Below are 16,524 nucleotides of genomic sequence, written 5' to 3' on the forward strand. Positions count from 1 at the left end.
ATAGCAGTTACCCCATTCCCGCTAGAGGGGCAATGCATTCCAACATTCTGCAGCAAGGAAAGGCCAGCCAATGACCTATTGCATAACAATAGAGGATCAAAGTTTTACAATATGTGTATGCGTGTGCATGTTTGAGTTTGTATGGTTATGCCTGTATCTATGCGGGCTTGTATCAGAATCTTTATTTATCTTGGAGGAATCCGATGAGCTATGAAGCTCTCTTTTCACAAATGCAAAATGAAGAAAATGTATAAATAAATCAAGTATATGAGTATACATTTCATGAGTAATGCCGAATATAAACTTAGGGAATGGCAGAAAAGCAACCAAAACAGTATCAGAGCACAGCAAGATAACACAGGGTCCCTCAGTAAAATTGCACAATACAATGTTGCTATCGACACACGGGTAAGGATTAGTTACAAATCACACTGGCAAATGTGGCTATATCCATTTTATGTATCAGGATATTTTCTGAATGAATTATTATACATATAGTTTTGGTGATCTGTGCCTAACGTCTGACACACTGTATGCTGTGTGTAATGCTGGGTAGGCTACGTGGATTTTTACGCAATTTTAAATATTATTTTCATGAAAGGCTTATTCAATTTGTAACTAATTAGTTTGTGATTAAAATAATACATTTTCTCCAAAAATATATCAGCGCCGCTTTTGATAAAACCAAAGTGTACCCCTGTTTTTGCATTTTATCTTTTTGTTTTGCACACCATTACAGAATAATAATAAATCTTCTATTTAGTTAATTTCTGCGTGACAATAGTTTTTTTTTATGTGTTGGACATCGAATAAAAAGTGAAATAAAGAAGCGGAATCCGCTTTTAATTATAACTGAGTGCACTTTGATGACTTTTGCTCGCACTTATAGTGAAAATTTGTGAACACCAACCTGTCCTTCCGGTTTTTGTAAAAAAAAATTGTATTCACATCAATACAGAATCCAGTAAGTCGATACTTATAATAAAATTATTCTTACAACAATTGAACATTTGCAATAAACCTAATTCGAGAACCAAGTGTTACATTTTTTTTATTTACTCTCACAGGTGAGGAAAATGTAAAGTTTGGAAGCCAATTTTTGATTGAAACATTTCGTTTACTTTCTTCCTGATATAAAGGTAACTCAAGCCGATATTATAATGATACGATAAAGGTGATTTACATGAAGACATTTTCGATTAAATAAATGTAATACAATCTTTAAATTTAAGTATTTTTCGTTACATAGAATTTTGATGAACCTGTCATATGACGGGTAATTACATTAGTTTACGATGATAAGGGAGGAAACAAGGTTGTTCCAAAATGTTGGTGCTGCAAAGGGCAAATGCTTTACCAACGATTACAATTCTTGCGATGGGGATAGGAAAATCGGAGGTTCTGCTCGTTGGCACGTGGGTTCAGGTGAAAAATAAATTGGGAGCATCGGATGCGGCAGTCACAGACTCCAGGATTCGGTTTCTACTAATCTGAAGAGCCTCGGGACCCATACTCAGCCAGAATATCGTTTAATCACCACGTGCAAAATATAGTCAGGTCCTGTAATGTTCATATGAGGGTTCCACAACACATTCGACCATTACTGAGTCGTGACATAGTCGACACGGTGGCATGTAGAATAGTATCGACAAGGCTCGATAATTGCAACTCGCTACTCTACGGGACGTCATGCAAAAACATAAGAAAACTAAAGCTTGATAATTGTTTTTTTACCCTTCTATCTGGCAACAAAACTGACACCTTTTTACAAGGAGTCATGTTTGCATAGACCGCAATACCTGCAGTCATAATACAAACAAAAGACATAACTCTGATAATGTGCACTGTCCTTGAAGTTGATTGGTCCACACCCGAGACAGCTTTCCTTAGAGCCTAGTCTCACATGGGTTGGACCAGATGACGCCAAAAGGCGCACAACTCAAAGACAATGCACCATCAGAGTATGAGAGCTCGGGGCAAGCATCTACACTATGGGAACCTCATTTGCCAGTAAAAATATGATAATTGGTTTTTTACCCTTCTATCTGGCAACAAAACTGACACCTTTTTACAAGGAGTCATGTTTGCATAGACCGCAATACCTGCAGTCATAATACAAACAAAAGACATAACTCTGATAATGTGCACTGTCCTTGAAGTTGATTGGTCCACACCCGAGACAGCTTTCCTTAGAGCCTAGTCTCACATGGGTTGGACAGGTGACGCCAAAAGGCGCACAACTCAAAGACAATGCACCATCAGAGTATGAGAGCTCGGGGCAAGCATCTACACTATGGGAACCTCATTTGCCAGTAAAAATATGATAATTGGTTTTTTACCCTTCTATCTGGCAACAAAACTGACACCTTTTTACAAGGAGTCATGTTTGCATAGACCGCAATACCTGCAGTCATAATACAAACAAAAGACATAACTCTGATAATGTGCACTGTCCTTGAAGTTGATTGGTCCACACCCGAGACAGCTTTCCTTAGAGCCTAGTCTCACATGGGTTGGACCAGATGACGCCAAAAGGCGCACAACTCAAAGACAATGCACCATCAGAGTATGAGAGCTCGGGGCAAGCATCTACACTATGGGAACCTCATTTGCCAGTAAAAATATGATAATTGGTTTTTTACCCTTCTATCTGGCAACAAAACTGACACCTTTTTTTTAAACTAAAGCTTGTACACAATTATTTGGCACGTGTCGTGATGGGTACTACAAGATCCGACTGTGTCTGTCCAGTGCTCGCCAAACTGCGTTGGCTTTCGGTTGCTGAAGTAATACATTATTAGGTCGCACGTATTACACACAAAGTACTTGTCACAACTGAACCACACTAGTTTGCTGATCGTCGTTAGGAACATAAACCATACCCTGTACTCTGGTCATCCTCACAGCAACTTTTCACTAACCATCAAAGATGGTCACTGTATCGCGCACTTTCAGATGCACTTTTCGGCTGTCTGGAATGTTCTTCCTTCCAATATTAGGAAGCCACTGGAGCTATGTACTTTTGAAGCAAAACTAAGAACACATTACCTTATAACTTATTTTTTGTGTTTAGGCTCTTGTCCTTTACCCGCACCTCTGATTAGCACGATTGACTATGTACAGTGTGAAACAAGTTAAACATACATATGTAATGACCGAGTCAACAGACCAACTATCTCACATAGTATACGTGCTAACGGACAGTTGGCTAAGATAAGAGATTCAAAAGGATTAGAGAGATTAAAATGTAAAAGAAGGGAAACGAGGTTTGACTGAAGGGGAGACGGTTGACAACCAATTGGAGGAGGACAAGGATTCGCTGAAGGAAATGAGGTGAGCGAAGCTTTCAGAAAGGGGGCTCGGAGGATATAAAAAGGGGTGGTTGGAGAGAAAACGAAGATCAAGCAACAAAAACGAAGCCTGGGCCTACAAATGTGTTTTGTCCGAAATAAAAATTCTTCGTAAAGGAAGAACGTGTGTCGGTGTCACTACAGATGCAGTTAAAAGGCAATTAGATGGACGTCTTATGTTTCTTGAATATGACAATGTGGTTAAAGAATTAGCAAAGTATAGCGCATATTTGCAAAATAAGGATTGTATGAATGAACAGGGCCTTATGTAGATTTATCATTGCATCAAGTGATGTGAGATTGGATTTTAGGTATACATAACAATGGTGGATCTTGTATGGTACATCCAGTGAAAATCGAAGAGCAGAATGATAAAGCAGTTTCGTCAGTTTAGCTGATCTGTAAGCAGTGTCACAGTAGTCAAAACATGGTAGAATGATAGCTTGAACAATTTGCAGGTGCAATCCAATCGGAAAACAATGTTTGTTCCTGTATAAACCCCTATTTTTTATTTTCTTTGAGATGTAATCAATGTGGTTGGAATGTAAGCTTTGAATCGATCACTAAACCTAAGTATTTGATGCACTCCTTTTGGTCAATTATGTTGTTTCTGATATAGGTGAAGTTAGTGAAAATGGATAATTGTTCGAATGAAATGCATTATGTTCATATTTTGGGGATTTAATAGCAATTTGTGACAAGTGATATTGAATTTACTCGAAGTCATGTTGCAGATTCTGTTTGATTTCATGTTAAGATTTAGCAGATACTAGTGTAATGTGAGGATATATCCGGCTCACTGACGTATGACAACTCGTCACGATGATTGGCTCTGCCGGTCCTGGTCCATAGCCAATGGGGGGAAGCCGAGGGGCGTGGCCCTGATGTAATGGCAAGGTGACAGCTGTAAGTAGCGGATTGGTTCTGCTGGCTTTGGCCACAGCCAATGTGGAGATGAGTCAGGGGAGTGGTCCCGGGAGCCTACGATGGAGTCTGGAAAATTCCATAGAGGCTAACCAGGATTGGTGGAAACGTACCACGTGACCCTGGTATTAAATAAGGGTGGAGACGAACAACACGTGGTCAGAACTGGAACGAACGGAGGAGGAGGCCACGCGAGAGCGGGGGTCCAAGTTGCCACGTGGCTGCGCGTCTCTCTCTCTCTATCCCTCTCACGCTGCCTGTCAGCAGCATGAAGGAGAGCTGTAATGAGAAGTGAATAAAAGACCGGATTCCAGAAGTCGCTTCAACGACCTTTATTACACTAGCATGATAGTTTCATCAGAAAAAACATATTTAATTCTGAGTGATTTAAGTGTAGTCCAATATTTTTTAATGAGAACAGAATTGGACCCAGCACAAAACCTTGTGAAACACCCTTTGTTATTTTAATATGTGGATGAGATGTTTTCACGATGAACCTTTTGATAACGATCCAATTGGTAACTCTTAAACCATTTTGTTGCACTGTGAAAATTTGAGTTGATCGAGTCGTGTTAGTAGAATATGATGGTCAAGAGTATCAAAGGCTTTCGACAAGTCGATAAATAGTGAACAGCAGTCATGGCCTTTATCCAGGTTACTGAAGATACAATTTAATGCACACTTCATTGCTGTGGTAGTGTAATAATCCTCTTGAAAGCCAGACTCTACTATGAAGGAGATTGTGACTGTTTAGGTACCAGTTTATAAGTACCGTATTTTTTTGCATATTTTAGTAACTCGCGGGGGGCGAAGCCAGGCCATGCTGACAGTATAAGAGTGGCCCCAGGAGGGGGCCTAGGGGCTGTCGTTTGGAGTGGGATCCCCGTCGTGCTGCTGGAGTCTTCATTGTCATCTCTGTCTTCACCATCTCGGCTTCGCCAGTCAGGCAGCCTACCAGCTGTCCTGACTGGGAACTGTAGTTACTAAGTGTTACTGTCAGGCCGTGTTAATAAACAGAGTGCCTCCTACTCTTAGTGTCTCTTGAGTCAGGCACTACAAGTGATTGAATCAGTGAGTGAATGAGTGAAAGAATGAGTGAATCAGTTAGTGAACGAACGAGTAAACGAGTGAGTCAATGAGTGAGTGAATGAGCGATTGAACGAGTGAGTGAGTGGGCAAGTCCATTATGTCAGAGTTCCGTGGAGGGAGGGGCTGGTCAGCAAGTCCATTGTGACTGAGTCCCGTGGGGGTGGAAATCTGGTTCTGGTTTAGTTGTGTCTTTTTCTTCGTAAATTGTTATACTCCACAGCCTCCCTCCGACCATAGATTGACATTCTGATGTTACAAGGGGTAGTTTCAGGGGCATCGACGGGGGAAGGGTGGAAGGGATATTCTTTTGTGGAGGGGGGAAGGCGGGTTGGGTGGTCATTGCCATTATAGGTTCAGGTGATCAAGACTGGTCTAAGGTTTAGGAATGGACCCCATGTTCGTGTGTATTCTTCCTTGTGTAATGTAGCACTCAGAGACGCTGTCTTGCTTAAGTTATATATTATATATATTACAGTCCACTCAACTCGATGACATGTTATCAGGTGGATGCAGGTTGACTATATACAACTGGGTGACTCTATATAGTTGCTACACGATGTTCACTATATAGCTGACTGACTATATAGGAGTCGTCGCTGTAGTAGCCACGGCAAAGATATATACCTTCCAAGACAATGGGGGCGATTCACAGTGATGACAGCGACGGCGGTCCGGACCCCGAATCCCCACAGCAGCCCTGAGACCTGCTCCATGCTGCCTTTTATTTACCCTTGCCTCTGCCACACCCCTTTACCCGAACTTTCTCCTTTGCCTCACTATAACACTCTGGGGGTTCCATCTCTACCTCCATGTTGACTCTTCATCCAGTTACCTCACTTAACCCTGCATGTCCTCATCGCTGCAATCATTATTTACAGCCACTAGGCCCCGTACTGTCCTTACATAACCCCACTCCCTCTTAAAAATATATCCGTCGCGGCTAACACAATCCTAATGTAAAGTCTGTATATTGCAGAACCATCTGTGTAACAACAAACAACCGACGAACACACCACATTTTAGGACAGGTGAGTGGTATAATCCGGCTCGCCCGAGGAACCAATAACTTGTACAATGCACGCGGCACGAACCAACCCGATCCATACAACAACCAATGGACAGTCCCAAAAAACCAATCGCAATTTAACGTAACAGAATTTTCCGTCGATCTGTCAATGGAATGTCGAGCACTTTGACGCCGGTCCTTCACTCTGGGTGGATTGCTGTCCCTCTTACGGGCAACGGGGACTCACACTCAAGCTCGGGAGGGGTGGGCTCATCGGCGGTCCTCTCAGCTGGTCTGTAGCTGTCGACGAGGTGGTGGATGCCAGTGATGCCGACCATGTCCGGGTGTTGTTTTGGCATCCCCACGCGAAGTGTCCAAGCTGGCCTCAGCGAAAGCAGACGACCATGGATGCTCACGGCGAAGGGGTCGCAGAATCCCGGGATCGCCACTCCCAGCCACGTCGCGGCGTCTCCCCTCGCTGCTGGTCCCATTAACAAACCGCTGCTGTCACCTCCCTATCCGGTTCCGGACATTCCTCCACCAGCCCCACACTGACCATTGTTGGTCGGCTGGCTGGACTATCACCCGTCAGAGCCCCGGTCCACACTGCCACCCGAGATCGCCTCCGCATGGTTTCATGTTCCTGCAGGCATCTGGCAGCCCACAAGGACGTCTGAGCATCCTCATCGATCACTGGCAGCATGACCCCCATTTTGAATGCCAGCCCCAGAATCTTCTCCATCACGAGGGAGTCGAGCGCCGCTTGATCCAGCCATGGATAGGCCACCAGCCCCAGTGCTATCGACCTCCCCTCGACTTCGCTGCAGGAACTTGGCGCATGTGGCAGACGGTGGGTCATACACTGCAGCCATATCCCTGCCCGACCAACTTTGTATCCCTGAGTGCTGATGTTTCATGCACACTGCATGCTGTGTAATGGTCACCTGTCCTGTAATGCGTGTGGGCGAGTGGTAGTTTAGTATTAGTTAGCACGCTATCAATCCAACAGAGATCCGAATTCTGTTATTTAGCCCATTCACCATCTTCCTCTGAGGGGCACCCACTCCTTTAACCTCTATTGTCCAGCATGAGATCTGGCACGGCACCTGCAGTGGCCCTATCCACGGGTGGATACGGTCCCGAGGATAAACACAGCAGTGCGCCTTTGCGCTGCCTCCAGGCCCGTGGTGGTCACTATGCAGCCATGCCCCGTTTGCTCCCCCATCACCTGTAACTGTTGGGACACTCGCCTATCATGATTACTCGTCTGTGTCAGGAACATACGTTGCTCGCCCCCAGTTGGTTCACTCACCTGGGGTGGAGCGGGAGTTTGATGCCGCTGGTATTGCAGTGCCCCTGTTTGGGCATTCCCTACTGAAATTGCCCGGTTGGTTGCATTTAAAACATACCTATAGGCAATTGGGGCCCAGTTCTTCAGGAACCCTGGTGGGCTGCCGGGCCTCAATGTGCTTCCAACCGGCTCATGCGGTGCCAGAGCGCCCCCACATCATGTTGAACCCCCCCCCCCCCCCCCCAAGTGCCGTCTGAGGGCCCCTACATCCCGTCCAAGGGCTCCTACATCCCAGTATAGAATGTTGTGCCCCTGCTTGAGGGTCGCCACTTTCCATTCGAGGGTCCCCACATGGCGTCCGAGGGTCCCCATGTCTTGGTGGATGTTAGTCACCCCCTCTTGAACCTCCTGAATGCCGCATGCCCAGGCAGGTCCGGCCTCACTCACGGTCACCGCCGCAGTTGGGATCCACTGAGCCGGCGCTGCGTCCTCCTCTGAGTCGTCCTCTACCTGAAGGTTTGCAACAGCCCGACCCCAGCTACCAACTTGTGCCTGCACCCGGGCTAGGAATACATTTTCCAACTGGTGTGCTCAGTCAATCAACGTGGTTATACCGAGTGTACGCCCAACCTCGTCCTGCCATTCAGTGGCCCGGAGGTAGCGCAGGAATCTAGCTCATGCAATGTACCGTATTAACCTCACGTTGAAGTCAGAGTATGCCAGCTTTTCCAAATCCAGAAGGTTATCCACGAAAGTGCAGATGTCCTCGCCAGGGTTGTGGGTTGGGGTCTCCAAGCAGGTCTCGGTGACATAATGCTCGATCGGCCCAAACCGCTGGCGGAAGACCTCCCGCAGCTGGCAGAAATTTTGACTTACCCCAAGTGGGAGGCTCCAAACAAAATTTGCGGATCGGTCAATCAGCTGGTCCCATGCCATCTCATTTGCCCACTCATTGGCTCTCTGTGTGCTCTCCAGGAACCAGTCGAACTCCTCCCAGGTCTAGCTCCTGTCCCTGGCAAACTCCCTGCAAAACTTAACCTATCAGGTGGGGGGGGGGAGAGGGAGGCTTGACAAGCTGGGCTCTTAACGACACTCAGGGCACGTGGGTTATTGTACCAAACTGTAACGCTACACGAAGTCTACACGAGCAAGGTGGGGGAATTTGGGGGGCATGGCGAGTGCCGGCCCAGAGTAACCTTCACCTCTGTCAATCCCTCGTGCGCGATCATCGCTAGACTCTGCTAGAAAATCCTCTGCCACGCCATCAGCCCAGGCTGTAGGCTCGACGGGGCAGCCCCTGGCAAGTTTCACTCTCTCCCACGGTGTCCTCCTCCCATGCATGGGAGGACAGCCCTTCCCCTGAGCATGCAAGGGCTGCTAGCTTGGTGGCCAGCAGTCGATTGGCAGTGGCTCACCCCCACGCACGGGGGATAGCCCCCCCCCCCCCCCACCGAGTCTTCCTTGAACTGGCTCTCTGCTCAGGACGGCTCAGCTCACGTCTGAGTTCCTGAGCGAAGCGTGGTGGGAGGCTGGGGGCGGCCATGAATCGCACCTGCTCCCTGATTCGCCAGCACCGATCACGTGACCCAGACTCTCCCATTCTTTATCTCCTCCCTCAACTGCCCGGTAACTGTCTACTGTATCAACTTTTGAATTACTCTTAGGGAGAAGCAGTCATTCCCATGGGCTTGGGCGTGGCCATTTCCTACTTCTGCTGGGGACCACCATGTATTCGATCAGCATTGAACATTATACATTAGGAAAACACAGAGTCAGCCCTCCAACTTGGAGTGACTTGGCCTAAAACCCTTTGTCCGAGTTGTGAGGAATAGCGGTCCTAGCATTAACAGAGAAAGGAAGAGTAAAATAGTGAGAGAAAACTAGTGAGAGAGAGAGAGCAAAATAGTGAGAGAGGGCAATCCGTAAATAACGTCTCCTATTGTTTGGGTATTTCGGTAAAGATACGTAGAAAGACCTAAATAATATGAATTCCTGCAGTCACGAAAGCTTTAAGTCAAGATTTAACATGTCTCCTAGATTCAGCTTGTCCCTCAGTAGCCAACACAGGGACCTCTAGACCAAGGTGCCTTAGTCCCCTGCTGTACTTGTGAATCCATTTACATTTGCATGGCTGCGATAACAATTATGGGTACGTGCTGTTAATATGTTATAGCGGGACCCCCCTGAGGTGCCTACCTCACCCACATCAGCAAGTAACGTGCAGAATTGAGCGTATGGCCTCGCCCAGTGATGTATGGCTTCACAACACAAAACCATCGTCCCTACGACACTTCGCTGCTCCACCAGGTTGGCGAGCGTGACGTTCTTGTTTAGCTGGAGCCTCTGAGGGAAGGACACTCGGCGCTGCTGGCAGGAGGTCTCGGCCGTATCCCAGGCGCCCTCCAGGCACTTGAGGCAGAACGAGTGGCCGCAGCCCAGCGTGCAGAACCAGTGGATCGCGTCCAGGCAGGTGGGGCAGGTCAACTCCCATGGAGCCTCTCACTGGAAGCTGTATTCGCCATGAACCCGGTGGCTTTACTGTAGCTCAGGCAGTCACTGGCTACGTCTTAGACGCTAAACCATGTACAAGCCACGTAAAGGTGATGTAGGATGATGTATGAAGTATTTCAGCTTGATTTGTATGATCATGAAGCACGGCCTGGAATGTGTTGACATGTGAGCGAGTACAGACATCTCCGCTCTAGGGGTGGCTAAATAAAGACTCAGCTCACGTCATCTCACGTCATCTGAAATCTTCATCTTTGCACACCTCATCCTAACTCACCTCCTCATGTCAACTGACCTCAACTCATCTCATCGCAACTCGCCTCATCTCAAATCGTCATCCACACCTCATCTCAACTAAACTGGGAGGGGAGTGCTGCTAGTAAACTCGTTGCCGAGGCCACTTTTATTTTAGCTTGACTTTTTTTTACTGTGACTCTTATTTAAATATTTGTATTAATGGAACATTGGTTAGTGTTTTAAATTCATTGTTTTAGTTCGCCAGCAGGGCAATGTGGAGTGCTTGTGTTTAAATTAATCAAGGGGCTGCGGCCCATAGTACAATATCATACAGAGACAAAGCTCCACTGTGTAGCCCACAAAGACTGCCGGGGCAAGGTGCCGTTAGCGAACAGCAGCAGGGACGCATGGCACACGAGGGGGTCGGTGGCCAGTGCCACACTTGGCCGCCTATCTCCAGTGGCCATGTTTGCTGCACACCATACCAGGTACTCATTTGAGTCCACCTAAGGGAGTGGTGGCCGTGAGTGGAAATCTAACGAGGGTCGCTTGCCAGGTTTGTGGTGCAGCATTAGCAACTGCACCTCCGCTCCCTCCACAGTACTGTAATAATAACATTTATAACGTGCCACATTTTACAGACTAGTCAGCAACTCAGAAGCGTGGAGCCAAGCTCAGGGCTGCTCAAAAGCCTGACCAAACAGGCCTTTAGATGTTTCTTGAAAGTCAAAGTGTATTTGATGTTGCGGATGTGCAAAAGAAAACTGTACAGAGTTCCACACCGAGGAGGTGACAGCAGAGAACCGATGTGAGGCTGCAACACATAGCCACGTACAGTAGATAGAGTAACTCTTAATCACTGACACTGTACATCATAACAGACTTTATACAACACATCCACTCCTATGGTAGAATCGTAAATTACAGAGTTTTGAGTGTTCCATTTGTTAGTCTTGTCTCACTATTGGCTCCGATTATATTTTACAACTCAATCATTTTCCTTCTACTGCTGGTGTAGCCGGTCCAACATGTAACAACGGGACAGGTTGCCTAAATAGAAAACAGTAATAATAATAAAGTTCATAGACGATGAGTAGATACAATGCGTTGTGTTTTGCCCTCCTGAGAAGTGGGCGACTCCAAAATAGATGAGCACCAGACGTTTGTGAAACGATAACACTTTATTTTAAAGTGTTCTTCCAAGGAGTATTTGCGTGCCTGCAATCATGGCCAGACACACCCCTATCACCCTCCACTTCTTGCAACACCTCAGCTCCACTCCAAATCTCTATTTTGATCATAACTGCTTATAATATCTAATATTTAACATCAAAAATCTTTCCAAAACATTTGTAGTGCCTGCTAAATTTCCTACAGTCCCTGATAATATTGTATCAACGAAACAAAACGTACTTATATTATTAATACATATTTTTTACATAAAATTATATTACTACTATTTAAATTAGGGAAATCATATTTTACTGACAAACATAAAAAAAATTCATATATCCGAATCAGGAATGCAACCTTTGCCAATACACCTATTCTAAAATTATCTCTAATCAAGACGCTCTTACATTGGGCTAAGAAAGTGTCAGATGGTGATAGTCTGAGAAGTGAAATTTAAACATGTTAAAGAAGCGCTGCAATTGAATGGTCACAATGATGCACCAATCAACAGGGCTCTGAATTCCAAAACCAAATCAAATAGCACAAGAGTTGAAATTGACCAAGTAATGTAAACTATTAAAATACTATACATTGCGGGAGTAACTGAAAAACTACCCAGATTTTTGAAAAAAATCATGCGAGTCAGATTTGGCACGGTACATAAAATACGATAACTAATATCTGTTATTCATATTCTTGGGTCTTTCGGTAAAGTCACGTAGATAGATTCAAAGAAAAAAAAACGTGAAATCTAGATCTAGACTTTACCGAAAGACCCAAGAATATGAATTCCTGCAGTCACGAAAGCTTTAAGTCAAGATATAATATCTGGTATAAAATATGTATTACCGCAGCTATCAATAGAAGATGTGTACCAGATTAATTGTGTTAAGGCTATACGAGGGATTGTAGACGTTGGTGTGTGCATCTGTGTATGCATGCGTACCCAGCTTGTGTGTGTGTGTGCAATTGTGGTGACTGCGCCTCTTCCGATACGCAAGTCAGCATCAGGACTAAATTTAAGTGAAAATTAAACAGATCTGTTTTTCCTATTCATGTTGCTTTTTGTCATGTTTATTTACAATACAATATTTATTGTATGTATGTGGATAAATTCATTCTGGATTTCCGGTGACAAATAAGAAACTGATCCCGGATTTTATTCTGCGTACTGTACGTGTTTTGCTAACAATGGGTCATACTGAGCAACGAGTTTGATCAGCGCGAGAAAGTTTCCAACATTTTTATCCTCATCCGCATTCAAATTTTCCGCGAAAAACTCTGACTGTTGTTTGTGCTTATGCACCAAATAGCAGTTCAGAGTATTTTGCCTTATTAGAGACAGTGGATGCAGTGCTCAACAGAGTGCTGCAATGTTCACGTGGGAAAAACTATGAAGATACCTGGACATGCATTATTGGGATAAAAGCCCCCCCCCCCCCAGAGCACCTTGGGCCAAAGGTCAGTGATTGACTTTATAGTTGTAACATCGGACCTAAGGCTTATGTTCTAGACACTCGGGTGAAGAGAGGGACAGAGCTGTCAACTTATGACCACCTGATAGTAAGTTGGATCCGATACTTTGGGCACCAACCAGATAGACGTGGAAGGCCCAAACAAATAGTGCAGGTTTTCTAGGAACATCTGGTGGAAGACCCAGTGCAGAAAGATTTAAAGTTCCACCTCCGGGAAAACTTCGACTGCACTCCAGGGGAGGTCGAGGACATTGAGCCCGAGTGGAAGATGTCCAGGACCTCGGTTATGGATGAGGATGCAAAAATCTGTGGCCTAAAGGCAGTTGGTGCCTGTCATGGCAGCAACCCTAGGACCCACTGGTAGATACCAATGGTTAGGGAAGTTGTCAAGTTGAAGAAGGCTTTCTGAGCCATGCTCAAAAAAGGTCCGACTCGATTGAGAGGTACCGGCTTGCCAACAGCGCGGCGGCTGCAGCAGTCAATGAAGCGAAAGCCCGGACATGGGAGGAGTTTGGAGGACTACCGGGAAGCCTGGCAAACCATTGGATACCTTAGGAGGGGTCGAGGGAACATGGTCTAGGCTGTTTTTAGTAAGGGCGGTGGAACATTGACATCGACTAAGGAGATAGTCGAGAGGTGAAAGGAACACTTTGAGGAGCTCCTCAAACCGGTGTACATGGCCTCCTCTCAGGAGGCAGCCCTGGAAACAGCTGGGGGGATCGGATCCATCACGGCTGATGAAATCGCTGTGGTGGTCGAGGGCCTTCATAGCAGCAAACCTGCTGGGTGGACGAGATTCGCTGGACAGTGTAAGAATATGGTGGTTAACATGTCTCTTCAATGCTGCATGTAAGACAGGTACAGTACCTCTGGATTGGCAAACTGGGGTTGTGGTTCCCATTTAAAAAAGGGGACCAGAGGGTATGTTCCAACTACAGAGGAATCACACTCCTCAGCGTCCCAGGAAAAACCTATGCCAGAATGCTGGAGAGGAGGCTCCGCCTGGTGGTCGAGCCTCAGATTCAGGAGGAGCAATGCAGATTCCGTCATGGTCGTGGTACAATGAACCAGCTCTTTGTATTTGAGGGTCATGGAAGAATGCTTCTTCAGTCTACCTCTGGTTTCTAGACTTGGAAAAAGCATACACCCGTATTCCCTGAAATGTCTTGTGGTAGGTGCTTGGGAGTATGGTGGGCAGGTGCTGCTTTTGTGCGTTATCTGGTCCCTCTATTCTTCGAGTGAGAAATGTGTCCATTTTATTGGTGTTAAATCAAAGCCATTCACTTTGGGTGTTGGACTCCGCCAAGGAAAAATCTTGTCCCCACTCCTGTTTGTGATTTCCTGGGCAGAATATCAAGGCGCAGCCGAGGTATGGAGAGTATACAGTACGGGGGCATAGAGGTGGCGTCGCTGCTTTTTGCAGATGACGTTGTCCTCTTTGCCTCGTCAGTCTGTGATCTCCAGCATGCACTTGAATGGATTGATGCCGAGTGTGAAACGGCTGAGATGAGGATATTTGAGGTCATAGTTCACTCCTGAGAGATAGTACATCTGCCCTTAGTGGCGGAGTTTAAGCACCTCGAGGTCTCTTTCGCGAGTGATGATAAGTAGGAGCAGGAAATCGGCCGACAGTTCGGTGCGGTGTCCGCAGTGTTGCGGGCACTGTACTGTTCTGTAGTAGTGACGTGGGAGCTGAGTTTTTGAACAAAGCGCTCGGTTTACAGGTCGATCTACATTCCCACCCTCACATGTGGTCTTGCACTTTGGGTAATGACCGAAAGGATGAGATCGCAGGTACAAGGGGCCGAAGTGAGGTTCACTCTCCATGATCGAGTGAGGAGCTCGTTAATTCTGGAGAGCCTCAGGGTCTCCTCTGGATTAAGAGGAGCCAGTTGAGGTTGGATGCCCCCCCGATAGGCTCCCCCTGAAACTCTACCAGGCAAGTCCCACTGGGTGACGACAATGGACCCGGCCCAGGACATGCTAGCAGGACTATGTCACTTGGCTGGCTTGGGAACACCTGGGAATTCCCCAGGAAGAGCTACAGTCTGTCGACAGCAAAATGGAGGTCTGGACTGCTCTACTCAACATGCTGCTGCCGCGACCCTCACCAGGACAAGTTGATAGAGAAACGAATGAAGGAACAAATGTAGCAGAGTGCACAATTATACGTGCGATTCATCACAGGTAAGCTCACACCAACTGTACCTGCTAGGTATAGGGAAGCAGTTAATGGCACATGTACACGTGTCTGCTCCCAAGTCAAGACCGTGGGATGTCATGATGTCGAAATATTAACTACCTTGCCTGGTATGCATTAGCTGACGCCTGTACAGGGTACTTCAAAAAAAATGTTAACACTTCCGATAATTTGCAACAATACCATAAGAAATGTGCCTCCGGGCTCTGCAGACCACCTGGAGAAGATTCCAGGCATGTGTTGACACTGATGGCGAACAAATGAAGATTGTTGGACTTTTTGAAGCTATTAACATACATTTGTTATCATACTACAGTGTATTATCTGTTCTTTTTCCATTTGTTGCGCCGTTACCAGGGCGCTATATGTTATGTTGCTTGCCACCACGCTCACAGGCCGATAGGGGGCAGCCGGCAGGTTGAGCGGGATGTGTGGCGGTTAACCTCAGGTAACTCCCCTGGGTATCTCGTGACCGGAGGTATAGACCCCAGACCCCCAAGGGGTGGGAGCAGGGGGCTAATAGTTCATTCCCGACCCTTCCAGACACTTCTGGAAGGTCCGAGGGGGGAGGGGCAAGGGGCGGGGTATGCCCCAACTTGCGTATGAAAGCCGGTCCTCTCAACGGGACCGAGGCTCTTGTAAGAGCCGGGTTGTAGTGTACCAGCGGTGAGACCCGTACCCTGGCTAGGTCGGGTCAGCCTAGCCTCCCCTAGGTCCCGTAGCGGAGGACTGGTGAGAGCATAGCCCCGAGTCTGTAAGCCCCGCTAGAAGGGAGGCTGTACCTCCCTTAGGTTATCGGGCAGAGGCGTAGCTAGGGGGGGGCAGGGGGGTACATGTGTCCCCAGGCACCAAGGTAAAGGGGCGCCAAAATGAGGCTTACAACGTTACATTAGAACTTATTGCGGCGGGCGCGGCAGCCTGAAACTACTGCACAAATCTACACCTCAACCTAAAAGTTTATATATCCCGCCACACACAGCCTACATGTCATGTAATTACATTTTGGTACGCGCGCCTATTAAGAACTTACATGGAAGAAAGTCCCAAACAACAGACACGCGCAGTCTTTCAGCCTTAGTCACTGGCCTGTTTTTTGGTTGCGGAAACTACGACGCGTTATGAAGAGCGTATTTTATCGACTTCAACAGGAGATGTCAACACGGTTTTTACGACTAAAAGACTTGAACACAAAATTTGGATTTCTGCTGGACATCAAAACTCTTCTATCCGACACAGATGTCGATGCAATTCGTCGAAATTGCACAGATTTT

General features: G+C 46.5%; 1 protein-coding gene across 1 annotated transcript in view; it reads right to left on the reverse strand.

Annotated features, from left to right (window-relative positions):
• The window catches only part of LOC144737441 (tripartite motif-containing protein 14-like), a 410,883-nt gene that overhangs the window by 149,852 nt on the left and 244,507 nt on the right, over positions 1–16,524 (reverse strand). The window lies entirely within an intron of this gene.

This window comes from Lampetra planeri, chromosome 69, assembly GCF_965212315.1.
Source record: "Lampetra planeri chromosome 69, kcLamPlan1.2.h2, whole genome shotgun sequence".
Taxonomy (NCBI): Eukaryota; Metazoa; Chordata; class Hyperoartia; order Petromyzontiformes; family Petromyzontidae; genus Lampetra; species Lampetra planeri.